The 13,483-nt window shown below is 36.1% G+C and overlaps 1 protein-coding gene across 5 annotated transcripts in view; it reads left to right on the forward strand.

The window, feature by feature from the left end:
* Positions 1-13,483, forward strand: part of LOC143659758 (uncharacterized) — a 79,360-nt gene that overhangs the window by 1,166 nt on the left and 64,711 nt on the right. The window lies entirely within an intron of this gene.

Genomic DNA, 13,483 nt, shown 5'->3' on the forward strand with positions numbered 1-13,483 from the left:
TCAAAGAAAACACTTTTAATGTCTGTTGGATTTGTAGTGATGACTCCTATCATATCTGATACTGCTGATTTGTGTCTTCTTTTTTTTCCTCCTTGGTCAGTGTGGCTAGAGGGTTAACTAATCTTTTCAAACAGCTGGCTTTTGGCTCTTCTCTTTTGTTGCCCTGTTTTTGGTTCCCTTGATCTTTGCTTTTTTTGTGCTTATTATTTCCTTTATTTTGCTCACTCTGGGTTTAATTAGCTCCTTTTTGTTTTTGTTTTTGTTTTTAAGGTGGAAACTGAGATCCTTAAGACCTTTCTTATTTTCTAACAGCAAATAGTTTAATATTATAAGTGTCCCTTAAACTACTGCTTTAGCCATATTTTTATGTATTGTGTTTTCGTTTACATTCAATTAAAAATGTTTTAAAATTTGTGATTTTATTTTTCACCTTTTGGTATTTGAAAGTGTGTTGTTTAATTTCCAAATGAGGATTTTCCAGAGTTTTTTCTATTATTGATATTTAATTTAATTGTATTTTGGTTAAAGTGTAGACTGTGTTAGTGATTTCAGTTCTTGCACATTTGTTGAGGTTTGTTTTATGTCTGAGAATAGATCTATCTTGGTGGATATTTTCTGTGTATTTGAATGTGTGTTCTGGTAGAGTTTTCTGTAAACATTGAATAGCTCAGACTGGTTGATAATGTAGTTTAGGTCTTCATCATCCTTTCTGGTTTTGTATCCATTTGTTCTTTCAGCTCTTGAAAGAAGAATATTGAAGTTTCCAATGATTGTAGATTCATCAGTTTTTAAATTTTACTTCTGTCTGCTTTTTACTTTCTAAAGCTTTTTTTTTTTTCTGCATGTGTATTTATAGTTAGAATTATGTCTGCCTGGTAGTTTGACACATTTGTTGTTATGGGATGTTACTCTTCGTCCCTGGTGTGACTATCCTTATGAAGTCTATTTTGTCTGAAATTAATAGTTATTACTCCAGTTTTCATTTTTCTTTTTTTGTCATGGGCAGGCTCAGGAATTGAACCTGGATCTCTGGCATGGCAGGCGAGAATTCTGCCGCTGAGCCACCATTGCGCTGCCCTATCTCAGTTTTATTTTGGTTAGTGTTTGTAAGGTGTATTTTTTCCCATCCCTTTACTTTTCATCAAGTTGTGTTCTTGTCATTAAAATAGACTGCTTGTTGATAGCATATAGTTTGGTGTTTTTAATCACATTTTACAATTTCTGTCTTTTAATCGGTATGTTTATAGCAATTAATGATATGGTTAGATTAAAATGTAATATTTTGCTATTTTTCCCATTTGTTCCTCTGTTTTTGTTCCTTCACTTTTCTTCTTACTTTTAAGAATTTTTTATAATTATGTTTTATCTCCGATATTGACTCATAGCTTACACTTTTTCTTTTTCATTGGTGGTTTAAGGTTTACAATAAACATTTTGTGACCTTAATCACAGTGGACCTAAAAGATATTTCACTGCTTTGTGTTTAGGATAAGATCCTTTTAACAGCATACTCCCAATTCCATCCTCCATCTTTTCTGCTATTATCGTACATTTTATTTTTGCATTTGCTGTAAACCCACAAAATTTTGCTGCTACTTTTGCTATAGATTGTCAGTTATCTTTTAGAGTGATTAAAAGTAAGAAAAATTTTATATCTTCAATTTATCCATTCCCAGAGGTCATTTCTGTGTGTTAGTCTGAATTTCTGTCTTCCATCATGTTCTTTCTACCTGAGGAACTTTTTTTGTATTTTCTTGTAGTATAGGTCTACTAGTAATGAATTCTTTCCATTTTTGAATATTTGAAAAAAGTTATTTGACTTTTTTTTAAATTGAGAAATCTTCACACCCATGCATTCTATACATGGTGTACAATTCATGATTCATGATATCATCACATAATTGTGTATTTGTTACCATGATCATTTTTTTAGAATATTTGTGTCACTTCAGGAAAAGAAATAAAAAGAAAAACTCATACATACCACAGCTTATCCCTCCCTTTCATTGACCACTGGTGTTTCCATCTGCCCAGTTTATTTTGTCCTTTGTACCCCCATTATTATTTTTTTTAATCCATACTTTTTACTCATCTGTCCATATCCTGGCAAAAGGAGCCGTCAGACACAAGGTTTTCACAATCACACAGTCACATTGTAAACATTGTATCTTTATACAATTGTCTTCAAGAATCTAGGCTACTGGAACACAGCCCAACAGTTTCAGGTATTCCTCTAGCCTCTTCAATATACCATAAACTGAAAAGGAATGTCTCTATAATGCATAAGAATAACCTCCAGGATAACCTCTTGAAATCTCTCCACCATGGAAACTTAATTTTGTCTCATTTCTCTCCTCTCGCTTTTGGTCAAGAAGTCTTTCTCAATCTCCTGATGCTGGGTCCCAGTTTATCCTGGGCTTTCTGTCTCACATTGCCAGGGAGATTTACACCCCTGGGAGTAACGTTCATATAGGAGGTGAGTTCACCTGCTTCACCTTGTTTTTTTTTTTTTTTTTTTTTTTTTTTTTTTTTTTTATTAATTAAAAAAAGAATTAACAAAACAATTAGAAATCATTCCAATCTACATGTACAATCAGTAATTCTTAATAACATCACATAGTTGCATATTCATCATTTCTTAGTACATTTGCATCAATTTAGAAAAAGAAATAAAAAGACAACAGAATAAGAATTAAAACAATAATAGAAAGAAAAAAAAACAAAAAAAACAAAAACAAAAAACCTATACCTCACATGCAGCTTCATTCAGTGTTTTAACATAATTGCATTACAATTGGGTAGTATTGTGCTGTCCATTTCTGAGTTTTTATATCCAGTCCCGTTGTACAGTCTGTATCCCTTCATCTCCAATTATCCCTTCTCTTTTTTTTTTTTTTAATTAACGGAAAAAAAGAAATTAACCCAACATTTAGAGATCATACCATTCTACACATGCAATCATTACTTCTTAACATCATCACATAGATGCATGATCATCATTTCTTAGTACATTTGCATTGGTTTAGAAGAACTAGCAACATAACCGAAAAAGATATAGAATGTTAATATAGAGAAAAAAATAAAAGTAATAATAGTAAAATCAAAACAAAACAAAACAAAACAAAACGAAAACCTATAGCTCAGATGCAGCTTCATTCAGTGTTTTAACATGATTGCTTTACAATTAGGTATTATTGTGCTGTCCATTTTTGAGTTTTTGTATCTAGTCCTGTTGCACAGTCTGTATCCCTTCAGCTTCAATTACCCATTGTCTTACCCTGTTTCTAACTCCTGCTGAACTCTGTTACCAATGACATATTTCAAGTTTATTCTCGAATGTCCGTTCACATCAGTGGGACCATACAGTATTTGTCCTTTAGTTTTTGGCTGGATTCACTCAGCATAATATTCTCTAGGTCCATCCATGTTATTACATGGTTCATAAGTTTATCTTGTCTTAAAGCTGAATCCATTCTGCCATTCTATGTCTTTTGATTGGGAAATTCAGTCCATTAACTTTTAGTGTTATTACTGTTTGGATAATATTTTCCTCTACCATTTTGGCTTTTGTATTATATATATCATATCTGATTTTCCTTCTTTCTACACTTTACTCCATACCTCTCTCTTCTGTCTTTTCGGTTCTGACTCTAGTGCTCCCTTTAGTATTTCTTGCAGAGCTGGTCTCTTGGTCACAAATTCTCTCAGTGACTTTTTGTCTATAAATGTTTTAATTTCTCCTTCATTTTTGAAGGACAATTTTGCTGGATATAGGAGTCTTGGTTGGCAGTTTTTCTCTTTTAGTGATTTAAATATATCATCCCACTGTCTTCTAGCTTCCATGGTTTCTGCTGAGAAATCTACACATAGTCTTATTGGGTTTCCCTTGTATGTGACAGATTGTTTTTCTCTTGCTGCTTTCAAGATCCTCTCTTTCTCTTTGACCTCTGACATTCTAACTAGTAAATGTCTTGGAGAACGCCTATTTGGGTCTATTCTCTTTGGGGTGCGCTGCACTTCTTGGATCTGTATATTTAGGTCTTTCATAAGAGTTGGGAAATTTTCAGTGATAATTTCTTCCATTAGTTTTTCTCCTCCTTTTCCCTTCTCTTCTCCTTCTGGGACACCCACAACACGTATATTTGTGCGCTTCATATTGTCATTCAGTTCCCTGATTCCCTGCTCAAGTTTTTCCATTCTTTTCCCTATAGTTTCTGTTTCTTTTTGGAATTCAGTTGTTCCATCCTCCAGTTCACTAATTGTAGCTTCTGTCTCTTTAGATCTACCATTGTAGGTATCCATTGTTTTTTTCCATTTTTTCTTCTTTGTCCTTCACTCCCACAAGTTCTGTGATTTGTTTTTTCAGATTTTCTATTTCTTCTTTTTGTTCAGCCCATATCTTCTTCATGTCCTCCCTCAATTTATTGATTTGGTTTTTGAAGAGTTTTTCCATTTCTGTTCGTATATTCAGCATTAGTTGTCTCAGCTCCTGTATCTCATTTGAACTATTGGTTTGTTCCTTTGATTGGGCCATATCTTCAATTTTCCGAGCGTCATCCATTATTTTCTGCTGGTGTCTGGGCATTTGATCAGATCTCCCTGGGTGTGGGACCCAGCTGGTTGAAAGGTTTTTCTGTGGAATCTCTGGGCTCTGTTTTTCTTTTCCTGCCCAGTAGGTGGCGCTCGTGGCGGTCGTTTGTCTGCGGGGCAGTCAGCCCGGGAAACCGCGCGTGGAGGCGGGGGTCGCTGGCCGTGGCTTGGGGGAGTGCCGGTCCAAATTGCCCAGCTGGCCCGAGACGCCACGCGTGACGGGAGGGCCCCGCTATCCAATGTTCCCAGTCAGACCGGGGAGCCACGTGCGTGGAGGGGACCCCAGACGCCAGCCACCCCAGCCGGGAAAACGTGCACCCCTCGGGTATCTCACAGCAGTGGATTCTCCCTACCCGTTCAGCCGTTCCAGAATGGGGTACGCTGTCTTTTTTGGTCTCTGTCGTGACTCCGGGAGCTGTTTTGTATTGTTTCTGTTTCTTTAGTTGCTTTTCTGGAGGAGGAACTAAGACCCGCGCGTCTTACTAAGCCGCCATCTTCTCCGGAAGTCCACCTTGTTTTTTAAAATATACTTTTGCTGGATATAGAATTCTGGGTTGATAGATTTTTCCCTAAAACATGTTTAAAAATCTTGCTGCATTGTTTTCTGACTTTTATATTATCTGATGAAAAATTCAGTTACTTTGCTGTGGTTTCTGTGTATGTAACGTCTTTTATTATCTCTCTTTGTTTTCAAGACTTTCTCATCACTTTGGTTTTCAGTGGATGACACATTATGGATCCAGCTGTGGTTTCTTTGTTCTTATCTTTATTTTTCAGTATATATTCTCTTTGGATCAGTTCTCTGACCTTCTTGGATCTGTGGTTTGATGTCATTCATTACTTTTTGGAAAATTCTCAGCCGTTATCTATTTAAGTACTTTTTCTGCCCTGTTTTCTCTTTTTTCCTTACGTATTTGTTAGACCATTTCTTATTGTCGCACAGCCCTCATAGCTCTCTCCTTTTTTTTTCTTCCACTTTTTTCCTGTAGTTTTTCACTTCGGATAATTTCTTTTTGACCTATCTCCAAGTTCACTGAAATTTTAATTGACTCTGTTTAGTTTAAGGAGCCTGTTGAAGGTATTTGTTCATCTCTGTTACCATGCTGCTGTATTCTAGCATTTCTATTTGCTATTTTCTTGGAGTTTCAGTCTCTCAGCTGAAGGTTCCTATTTGATCATGCATGAAATTCAACTTTTCCATTAGCGCCTTTAATACATGTATCATGGTTATTTTAAATTCTCTTTCTGATATTTCAACAAGTGAGCCATCTCTGAGTTGGGTTCTGTTGAGTGATTTCTTCCTTGACAGTACAGTTGGTTGTTTTAGTCTTGCTTTTCTGGGTGTCTCATGCTTGATATCATGTGTAAGAAGCAGGTTTTTTTCAGAATCTTGAGTCTGTTTTATTTTTTTTTAAATGCGTGTTTGTGTGTTATTGTTTTTTCCCATTCTAGGTAAGACTTCAGATTTACTGGTATGAAGTTTTCATAGTAATCTCTTATGTTGTTATAAATTACCGGTTTTATGTTCTCTTTTTGTAATCCTATATTATTTATTTGTCTCTCTGTCTCTATTTTTAAAACTCTTGACATATTTGTCTTGTTTTATTAGTCTTCTCCAAGAAACATCTCTCAAATTTTATTGATCTTCATCTGATTTTTAGTTTGAATTATTTATACATTACTATTTTTTAATGTTATTTATTTTGAAATATAACATATATCCAAAAAAAAGCAGTAAATTTCAAAGTACATTGTAAGAAGTAGTTAGAATGGATTTCAGAGTTTATTACAGGTTATAGTGCCACAATTCCAGGTTTTTCCTTCTAGCTGCTCCAAAACACTGTATACTAAAAGAAATAGCAGTGTAATGATTCAGCAGTCATTCATATATTAAATCCTATCTTCTCTGTTATAACTCCTCCTTCCCCTTTTATCCTTCTCCCAATCTTTAGGGGTATTTGGGCTATACCCATTCTAATGTTTTCATATTGGAAAGGGGCGTTGATAATATAGGTTGGGGGATGGAACTAGTTGATACTCTTGGAGAAGCTGGACCGTCTGGGTTTCAGGGCTTATCTGGCCTAGAATCCATCTGGAGGTTATAGATTTCAGGAAAGAAATCTTAGCACATGAAACTTTTGTAAAATCTCAGATAGAGCTTTAGGTGTTGTTTAGGTTAACAGGAGTGGTTTTTTATTAGAATTTGGCAAACCGTGGTTATTGTCAATATCTAGCTGAAGTTTGCATAAGAGTAGCCTTCAGAATAGCCCCTGGACTCTATTTGAACTCTCTTAGCCACTGATACCTTATTTTGTTATATTTCTTTTCTCCCTTTTGGTCAGGAAGGCATTGTCAATCCCACCTTGCCAGGGCCTGGCTCATCCCTGGTAGTCATGTCCCACATTTCCAGGGAGACTTTCACATTTGGATGTCATGTCCCATGTAGGGGGGAAGATAATTATTTTCCTTGCAGAGTTGGGCTGAGAGAGAGAGAGGCCACCTCTGAACAACAACAGAGGTTTTCTGGAAGTAACTCTTAGGCATAACTATGGATAGGCTTGGCTTCTCTGCTACAGAAATAAGCTTCCTAAGAGCAAGCCTCCAAATAAAGAGCTTGACCTATTGACTTGGGGATCCCTAATGTCTGAGACAGTATCAGGGGTTTCCCCAGTGGTAAAGTTGAATAATTCTGTGTTTTTTCTTGAGTCCCTCAAGGGACTTTGCCAATACTTTTTAATTATCTGCCCAACATACTCTGAGATTTATTTGGGTATTACCTTAAGCTGTACAGGATGACAAGCCCTCCTTCCCATTCTGGGCTCTATGTATTTGGGTTGTTTAAATGAGCTATCCAGATAGGTTGAGTTAGATTATGTGTTACTGAGAATTCAAGTTTTAGACAAAATAAACTTCTCTTTCTTTGGCCTCATATAGTTGGTGAAGTTCTAAAGTACAGGCAATATCATCTTTATCCCTGTATTCTGATTTAGTCCTGACCAGATCAGGCTTCATTCTTGTCTCCAGTTGAAGCCACTTTCTTTTTTGGTTTAACAGTTGTTGTATGTGGCAATGCTGACTTTCAGAGCTCCAAAACTGCAACTCTGAGTCTTAGTCATCCCACAAATAGCCAAAGTTCCAGGGAAATACCAGGTCATACATATATAGCACAGCATCTCAAAATCTGGAAGTAACGTTAATATTCCAGACTAAATGTGACGGTTCTTAAAAGCTTACAACTAGACTCGAATTTTCTTATAAGTATTTTGTAAAAGAGGCCATACCATATTTACTCATTTGTTTTTTACTTATTTTGCAACAATGTCTCCAAGGTTCATTCACCTCATTGCATACCTCACAAGTTCATTCCTTTCTGTGGCCACACAATATTCCGTCACAGTTCGCCATTCTCCTTTTCAGTCAAATTTCAGTCAAAATTCTCTTTTTCAGCCACCTCCATCCATTGGGCATTATGGATAATGGCCAAAGTCAATAATTCATGTCTCACATTATCCTCACTTAGTTGTACAATCATCAGCACTCTCAATTTTAGACAACTTTCGTTGCTTCAAAGATAAAAATAAGCAATAAATGCATCCAGACCAAATAGAAAATCTGAACCTTCCCTCAACTCTTGTTTTTTGCCCTAATTATTTACCTTTGGAATTACTGTGGTACTGTTGATGTCTTCTTGTTAAATATAGACCAAAGTATGCAATGGTAGTTTTCCCCTTATACCCCTCTATTACTGACTCTTTGTACAAGATTCATACCTTTGAAGTATTCATGCAAGAACTTATTTGCATTTGTAGTGTTAATTGGTGGGACACATGTCTCCATACAACCCTTTTCAATCATGTTCAACTTCACATGGCAATGTTACTTATAAATCCACTGATTAATTGCCTTCACTTCTATCCATTCCCTTCCATTTAAGTTCATCCTCATTAGCTAACCAGTTCACCCACACCCATCTCTAGCTTCTGTGTTTCTCTAGGTCCTCTGTATTCTATAATATAAACTTCTGAGTTTACCTTTACCAGGGTCATAATAAGGAAATCATACAGTATCTGTCCTTTTTGTATCTGGCTTATTTCACTCACCATTACGTCCTCAAGGTTCATCCATGTTGTCATATTCTTCAGGACCTCGTTTTGTCTTAACTGCTGCATAATATTTCATCGTATGTATATACCACATTTTGTTTTATCCACTTGTCTGTTGATGGGCACTTGAATTGTTTCCATCTTTTGACAATCGTGAATAATGACTGCCATGAACATCGGTGTCCGAAAGTCTCTGTCACTCCTTTCAGCTCTTCTGGGTTTTTCCAAGTAGTGGTATTGCCAGGTGGTAAGGCAACTCAATATTTTGTTTTCTAAGGAACCACCAGACTGTTTTCCACAGCGGCTATACCATTATACATTCCCAGCAGCAGTGAATAAGTATTCCATTTTCTGCACATCCTGTCCAATATTTGTAGTTTTTTATTTGTTTAATAGCAGCCTTATAGATGTGAGGTGATATCTCATTTCCCTTATAGCTAATAAAGATGCGCATCTCTTTTTTTTTTATTATAGCTCAGATGCAGCTTCATTCAGTGTTTTAACATGATTACTTTACAATTAGGCATTATTGTGTTGTCCATTTTAGAGTTTTTGTATCTAGTCCTGCTGCACAGTCTGTATCCCTTCAGCTCCAATTACCCATTATCTTACCCTGTTTCTAAATCCTGCTGGATTCTGTTACCAATGACATATTCCAAGTTTATTCTCGAATGTCGGTTCACATCAGTGGGACCATACAGTATTTGTCTTTTAGTTTTTGGCTAGACTCACTCAGCATAATGTTCTCTAGGTCCATCCATGTTATTACATGCTTCATAAGTTTATCCTGTCTTAAAGCTGCATAGTATTCCATCGTATGTATATACCACAGTTTGTTTAGCCACTCTTCTGTTGATGGAGATTTCGACTGTTTCCATCTCTTTGCAATTGTAAATAACGCTGCTATAAACATTGGTGTGCAAATGTCCGTTTGTGTCTTTGCCCTTAAGTCCTTTGAGTATATTCCCAGCAATGGTATTGTTGGGTCGTATGGCAATTCTATATTCAGCTTTTTGAGGAACCGCCAAACTGCCTTCCACAGTGGTTGCACCATTTGACATTCCCACCAACAGTGGATAAGTGTGCCTCTTTCTCCGCATCCTCTCCAGCACTTGTCATTTTCTGTTTTGTTGATAATGGCCATTCTGGTGGGTGTGAGATGATATCTCATTGTGGTTTTGATTTGCATTTCTCTAATGTCCAGGGACATTGAGCATCTCTTCATGTGCCTTTTGGCCATTTGTATTTCCTCTTCTGGTAGGTGTCTGTTGAAGTCTTTTTCCCATTTTGTAATTGGGTTGGCTGTCTTTTTGTTGTTGAGCTGAACAATCTCTTTATAAATTCTGGATACTAGACCTTTATCTGATATGTCATTTCCAAATATTGTCTCCCATTGTGTAGGCTGTCTTTCTACTTTCTTGATGAAGTTCTTTGATGCACAAAAGTGTTTAATTTTGAGGAGCTCCCATTTATTTATTTCCTTCTTCAGTGCTCTTGCTTTAGGTTTAAGGTCCATAAAGCTGCCTGCAATTGTAAGATTCATAAGATATCTCCCAACATTTTCCTCTAACTGTTTTGTGGTCTTAGACCTAATGTTTAGATCTTTGATCCATTTTGAGTTAACTTTTGTATAGGGTGTGAGATACGGGTCCTCTTTCATTCTTTTGCCTATGGATATCCAGTTCTCTAGGCACCATTTATTGAAGAGACTGTTCTGTCCCAGGTGAGCTGGCTTGACTGCCTTATCAAAGATCAAATGTCCATAGATGAGAGGGTCTATATCTGAGCACTCTATTCGATTCCATTGGTCTATATCTATCTTTATGCCAATACCATGCTGTTGCTGTTTTGACCACTGTGGCTTCATAATATGCCTTAAAGTCAGGCAGCGCAAGACCTCCAGCTTCGTTTTTTTTTTTTTTTTTAATTTTTTTTATTTTTATTTTTTTTTATTAATTAAAAAAAGAATTAACAAAACAATTAGAAATCATTCCAATCTACATGTACAATCAGTAATTCTTAATAACATCACATAGTTGCATATTCATCATTTCTTAGTACATTTGCATCGATTTAGAAAAAGAAATAAAAAGACAACAGAATAAGAATTAAAACAATAATAGAAAGAAAAAAAACAAAAAAAACAAAAACAAAAAACCTATACCTCACATGCAGCTTCATTCAGTGTTTTAACATAATTGCATTACAATTGGGTAGTATTGTGCTGTCCATTTCTGAGTTTTTATATCCAGTCCCGTTGTACAGTCTGTATCCCTTCATCTCCAATTATCCCTTCTCTTTTTTTTTTTTTTTTTTTTTAATTAACGGAAAAAAAGAAATTAACCCAACATTTAGAGATCATACCATTCTACACATGCAATCATTAATTCTTAACATCATCACATAGATGCATGATCATCATTTCTTAGTACATTTGCATTGGTTTAGAAGAACTAGCAACATAACCGAAAAAGATATAGAATGTTAATATAGAGAAAAAAATAAAAGTAATAATAGTAAAATCAAAACAAAACAAAACAAAACAAAACGAAAACCTATAGCTCAGATGCAGCTTCATTCAGTGTTTTAACATGATTGCTTTACAATTAGGTATTATTGTGCTGTCCATTTTTGAGTTTTTGTATCTAGTCCTGTTGCACAGTCTGTATCCCTTCAGCTTCAATTACCCATTGTCTTACCCTGTTTCTAACTCCTGCTGAACTCTGTTACCAATGACATATTTCAAGTTTATTCTCGAATGTCCGTTCACATCAGTGGGACCATACAGTATTTGTCCTTTAGTTTTTGGCTGGATTCACTCAGCATAATATTCTCTAGGTCCATCCATGTTATTACATGGTTCATAAGTTTATCTTGTCTTAAGGCTGCATAATATTCCATCGTATGTATATACCACAGTTTGTTTAGCCACTCTTCTGTTGATGGAGATTTTGGCTGTTTCCATCTCCTTGCCATTGTAAATAATGCTGCTATAAACATTGGTGTGCAAATGTCCGTTTGTGTCTTTGCCCTTAAGTCCTTTGAGTAGATACCTAGCAATGGTATTGCTGGGTCGTATGGCAGTTCTATATTCAGCTTTTTGAGGAACCGCCAAACTGCCTTCCACAGTGGTTGCACCCTTTGACATTCCCACCAACAGTGGATAAGTGTGCCTCTTTCTCCGCATCCTCTCCAGCACTTGTCATTTTCTGTTTTGTTGATAATGGCCATTCTGGTGGGTGTGAGATGATATCTCATTGTGGTTTTGATTTGCATTTCTCTAATGGCCAGGGACATTGAGCATCTCTTCATGTGCCTCTTGGCCATCCGTATTTCCTCTTCTGGTAGGTGTCTGTTCAAGTCTTTTTCCCATTTTGTAATTGGGTTGGCTGTCTTTTTGTTGTTGAGATGAACAATCTCTTTATAAATTCTGGATACTAGACCTTTATCTGATATATCATTTCCAAATATTGTCTCCCATTGTGAAGGCTGTCTTTCTACTTTCTTGATGAAGTTCTTTGATGCACAAAAGTGTTTAATTTTGAGGAGTTCCCATTTATATTTCCTTCTTCAGTGCTCTTGCTTTAGGTTTAAGGTCCATAAAACCGCCTCCAGTTGTAAGATCCATAAGATATCTCCCAACATTTTCCTCTAACTGTTTTATGGTCTTAGACCTAATGTTTAGATCTTTGATCCATTTTGAGTTAACTTTTGTATAGGGTGTGAGAGATGAGTCTTCTTTCATTCTTTTGCGTATGGATATCCAGTTCTCTAGGCACCATTTATTGAAGAGACTGTTCTGTCCCAGGTGAGCTGGCTTGACTGCCTTATCAAAGATCAAATGTCCATAGATGAGAGGGTCTATATCTGAGCACTCTATTCGATTCCATTGGTCTATATCTATCTTTATGCCAATACCATGCTGTTGCTGTTTTGACCACTGTGGCTTCATAATATGCCTTAAAGTCAGGCAGCGCAAGACCTCCAGCTTCGTTTTTTTTCCTCAAGATGTTTTTTGCAATTCGGGGCACCCTGCCCTTCCAGATAAATTTGCTTATTGGTTTTCTGTTTCTGAAAAATAAGTTGTTGGGATTTTGATTGGTATTGCATTGAATCTGTAAATCAATTTAGGTAGGCTTGACATCTTAACTATGTTTAGTCTTCCAATCCATGAACATGGTATGCCCTTCCGTCTATTTAGGTCTTCTGTGATTTCTTTTAGCAGTTTTTTGTAGTTTTCTTTATATAGGTTTTTTGTCTCTTTAGTTAAATTTATTCCTAGGTATTTTATTCTTTTAGTTGCAATTGTAAATGGGATTCGTTTCTTGATTTCCCCCTCCGCTTGTTCATTGCTAGTGTATAGAAATGCTACAGATTTTTGAATGTTGATCTTGTAACCTGCTACTTTGCTGTACTCATTTATTAGCTCTAGTAGTTTTGTTGTGGATTTTTCCGGGTTTTCGACGTATAGTATCATATCGTCTGCAAACAGTGATAGTTTTACTTCTTCCTTTCCAATTTTGATGCCTTGTATTTCTTTTTCTTGTCTAATTGCTCTGGCTAGAACCTCCAACACAATGTTGAATAATAGTGGTGATAGTGGACATCCTTGTCTTGTTCCTGATCTTAGGGGGAAAGTTTTCAATTTTTCCCCATTGAGGATGATATTAGCTGTGGGTTTTTCATATATTCCCTCTATCATTTTAAGGAAGTTCCCTTGTATTCCTATCTTTTGAAGTGTTTTCAACAGGAAAGGATGTTGAATCTTGTCGAATGCCTTCTCTGCATCA

Source organism: Tamandua tetradactyla, chromosome 16 (genome assembly GCF_023851605.1).
Source record: "Tamandua tetradactyla isolate mTamTet1 chromosome 16, mTamTet1.pri, whole genome shotgun sequence".
Classification (NCBI taxonomy): domain Eukaryota; kingdom Metazoa; phylum Chordata; class Mammalia; order Pilosa; family Myrmecophagidae; genus Tamandua; species Tamandua tetradactyla.